Source organism: Spermophilus citellus (genome assembly GCF_964194105.1).
Source record: "Spermophilus citellus genome assembly, chromosome: 2".
In the NCBI taxonomy this organism is placed as follows: domain Eukaryota; kingdom Metazoa; phylum Chordata; class Mammalia; order Rodentia; family Sciuridae; genus Spermophilus; species Spermophilus citellus.
Genome location: NC_138183.1, coordinates 142,462,394 through 142,466,690, shown reverse-complemented (window position 1 = coordinate 142,466,690; position 4,297 = coordinate 142,462,394). Strand labels below are relative to the sequence as shown.

At 40.0% G+C, this 4,297-nt stretch overlaps 1 pseudogene across 1 annotated transcript; it reads left to right on the top strand.

Annotated features, from left to right (window-relative positions):
• The first annotated feature begins 288 nt into the window (after nt 1-288).
• LOC308641622 (non-histone chromosomal protein HMG-14-like) lies at nt 289-3,264 on the top strand (annotated as a pseudogene). Its single transcript has 2 exons — nt 289-573; nt 3,090-3,264. The product of its transcript is annotated as a non-histone chromosomal protein HMG-14-like (transcript).
• The last annotated feature ends 1,033 nt before the right edge of the window (nt 3,265-4,297 follow it).

Here is a 4,297-nt window from a genome sequence, read left to right as displayed (position 1 = left end):
GGGAAATTGTGTTATATTATCCATGCAACTCTGTCTTTTAGGGCCATCCATCACACCATTTCCCCTCATCTACTTTTATACCATTTGTTCTTTTTGGTGTCAGGGGAGGCAGCAGAGCCTTGCATTCTGTGTTTGAAGTGTGACTCTGCCAGTGTCATGACCAAGGCATTTATATAAGGAATGCAAGGATTAACATTTGGAAACAGTGCAATTCATTGAATTAAGAAAACAATGGAGAGCAGCAGCAACCAGGCAGCACAGCTTTGGAAGGCTCCGGTGCCCACCAGGATGCCCAAAAGAAAGGTCAGCTCGGGTGAAAGAGGAGCCCAAGAGGAGGTTGGCCAGGTTGTCAGCTAAACCTGCTCCTGACAAGTCAGACACCAAGCCCAGGAAGGTAGTGGGCAAGGCTAAATACTCAGACAAAAATATTCAAACAAAAGAGAAAAGGATAGCAAAGGGAAAACAGGCTGAAGTGGCTAACCAAGAAACAAAAGAAGATTTACCTGCAGAAAATGGAGAATTTGAAAATGAGGAGAGTCCAGCCTCTGATGAAGCAGAAGAGAAAGAAGCCAAGTCTGTTAATATGCCATGTCTTTTTTATCAACTATTTTGTAAAAGCAAGTTTTTTAGTAGTTCTAAAAACATCTCTAAAAAAGAGGGAATCACACCTCCTCCCATTTTTTTTTAAGTGTAAGTGCCTTTTTTTTTAAGAAGTGAAATCATTTGCCAGTTGTTTAGTTTGGGATACAACATAAAATAGTGGGATATTGAATTATGGACGGCTTGGACCATGTCTGGTATCAGCTTAACACTTCATAAGCAGGGAGTTAGTTTTATATCCTACAATACAAAGCATATTAAATGGCAGTTTGGAGTCACAGTCCTGCATTTAATGTCTTGAACATTTTAAATTACTTCTATTCCTGTGTTTTTTAATAGAATTTCCTATAGAATTTTTAATAGTGGTTTCCTAAAGAAGACCACTCCTGGATTACTGCTGTCAAATTATGTGTACTCTGTAACATCTTCGGTCATAGGAATCTAGTTTTCCTAATAATTTTTTTAATGTGATGTGAAAGATGGAAAATTTGAGTATGTAGTATGTATGACAAAGTTATCAATTAATGAGACCTAAATAACAGCAGCATTCAAAGATAGTGGTATTCGCTATTCTCTTAAGGATAATTTGCCTCCAAATTCAAAGCTGGAAAGTCATTGGAATAACTGAAAAGAATCAGTATAAGTCTTTTTTGTCCCCAGCCCTATTTTGTATTTTATTTAAAGTCAGGGTCTCACTGAGTTGCTTAGTACCTTGCCATTGCTGAGGCTGTCTTTGAACTAATGATCCTCCTGTCTCAGTCTCCAGAGCCACTGGGATTATAGGCATGCACCACTGCTCCTGGCAAGTATAAATCTTTTTAGATTTATGGTTCATGTGTTAAGAATTGTGTACAAAGTGAAATGTCTCAATATAGCCAATAAAATCTCAGTTATGAAGACTAATGGAGACAAATCACTTGATCGTATGATTTTTTTTTTCTTAAAAAGGAGCAGAAGGGAACTTTCAACAGGGTGTTAGAAATATTTGGCATCTTGGGGCTGGGATTGTGGCTCAGAGGTAGAGCGTTCACCTAGCATGCGTGAGGCATTGGGTTCGATCCTCAGCACCACCTATAACTAAAAAATAAGTATTAAAAAAATATTTGGCATCTTGTTGTCAGTAGTGTAATATGGGTGTCTGCAGTTCTCAGAACCCCCTATCTGAACACCTAAAATTACACTGTGTGCCTTTTATCATAAATATGTATACCACAAATTTTTAAAAAATATTTGTCTTTTAGGTTGACACAATATCTTTATTTTACTTTTATGTGGTACTGAGGATTGAACCCAGTGTCTCATGCATGCTGGGTGAGCGCTCTACCACTGAGCCACAACCCCAGCCCTACTTCAAATTTGTAAAAAGGGAAAAAAGGGGGGCTGGGGATGTGGCTCAAGTGGTAGCGCGCTCGCCTGGCATGCGTGCGGCCCGGGTTCGATCCTCAGCACCACATACCAGCAAAGATGTTGTGTCCGCCGAGAACTAAAAAATAAATATTAAAAATTCTCTCTGTCTCTCACTCTCTCTCCTCTCTCACTCTCTCTTAAAAAAAAAGGGAAAAAAGGCTTGTATACTAATGTTTACAGCATGTTTATTCACAGTAATCAAAAACTAGAAACAACTCAAATAGGCACTGAATTTTTCAGTTGCAGAAGTCATATTCTTTTCAAATATTCAAGTAATACGTGTAGGCCCCAGCCACACTTTGTTTAATTCTCTTATGAATCTAAAGAGGAAGGTTGTTTTTATGTTAGGAAGTGGGGTTCAAAAAATTGGTCTTGTTCAAGATGGTGGCATTATGAGAGGTAGGCCATCTTTTACCATGATGGTAAACAGTGACTATCCATTCAACTCAGAACCCAGGTTGCCAGAGTCCCAGTCTAGAGCTAGGCAACTTCTCATTGAATTAACAGAAATTTTAGTAAAAATTCACTTCTCACTATTATCAGCCGGTAGGAAATCTGTTATGTTTGTCAACTTATTGATAAAATCCTTTTCTAAAGAAAAGCCTTACCTTTCTTATTTCCCTGTGATTTTGAGTTTACAGTTAACTAGGAGGATGCCAAGGCAAGGAGATGGCCAAAGACATTTTAATTAAGTCAAGAAAGACTTGCTTTTAATCAGGTCTTCAGTGTTGCAACTTCTAGCATTATAGATATCACACCAATATTTCTGGCTGCTAGACCCATCAAATGAGCAGCAGCTGGCTGGATGAATGGACTAATAATGAGTTCAGACCCTCACTATGGATTTGCTTTTATGCCAAATTATACCCATACCCACTATATTCAAGCTTGTGTTATGCCACCCTTTGCCATGCTAATAATCAATGGTACTATTGGCATAAATATCACTCATACAGAGATCCCTTGTGCAGTCAACACATCCTGCTGGCTCACAAATTGTCTAACCTTTGCTATGAAAGCTAAACATATATTTATCCTCAGAGTGCCCCCTGTGCAATCTGACTTCCAGTGAACCTGTCTAGAGAGTGGAGGAGTCCGGGGGACATGGAGATGGAGAATCTTCTGAATGAGATCCTGCACAGGACAAGGCATGCAATTAGCCTCATCATGGCTGGGATTACTGCCCTGGTGGCCACCATCAATGCCACAGCCACTGCGGCTGATTCACTTAGAGTATCCAGACTGCTCAGACTGTAAACAAGTTGTCTACTGCCATGGCAGAAGCCTTTGCTGTTCAAAATGACTTGAATTAACTGTCCCAAGCTGCTATTTTAGTCATTCAGCAAGAACAAGACCTCCACCAGGAACAACTAGATATTCTGTTTATGTTGCAAAGGCTCACTTGTGACTCTGAATTTCATTGCATTTATGTCACCCAATGCCACAGTCCTGCTGCAGCAAAATAACCGGGGGTGACGAACAACTTGTGTACGTTGATACAGCAGGAGTGGAAGCTGTTTATTGGAGGACAGGAGGGGTATTTATACATTCCACACAGCTTATCTAATTAACATAAACTCGATACAGCAGTCAACCAATAAGGAATCTCCACACTTAATGGCTCGCTGGCGTTACTTCACAAACCACACCCTCTGGCATTTTGCCAGGTGCCATCTTAACTTGTTTACAGACCCTAACATTTCTCTGGCAAAATGCCAGGCACCATCCTGACTTGTTTACAGACTCTAACAACCCAATATCTGTATCTGAAAATGTAATCTTACACTTCTCCAGTTTTTCTCAGTATATTAAGGGTGCTTGGGACCCTAACGATGTTATGATTATGTATAACCTTACCAAGGCAATTGTCAAAAAAATCAATGAGACTAAGATCTATCTTGACAACCTCCTCTTTCTTCCAGGGATTAACTGAACATTGGAGAAACCTAATAGCCAAATTAACTAATTCTTATAGTGGAATTACCCTGGCCTTGCTGTTTATGGCAGTGATAAATTTTTCTTGTGTTGTTGTGAGATGCTTGTATAACCATATAAAAGCCATCGAACAAAAAACAGCAATGCTGGCTGAAGTCCTTGCAGCACAGTCAGAGGGGTGAGATGTGGGGACACGTGCATGGAGTACTGCATACATGGCATACGTTAAGGGCATCTGAGTGGCAAACCACCCCCCCACCATAGGCACATGAGTGGTAAACCACGAATTACCCTGGCCTTGCTGTTTATGGCAGTGATAAATTTTTCTTGTGTTGTTGTGAGATGCTTGTATAAC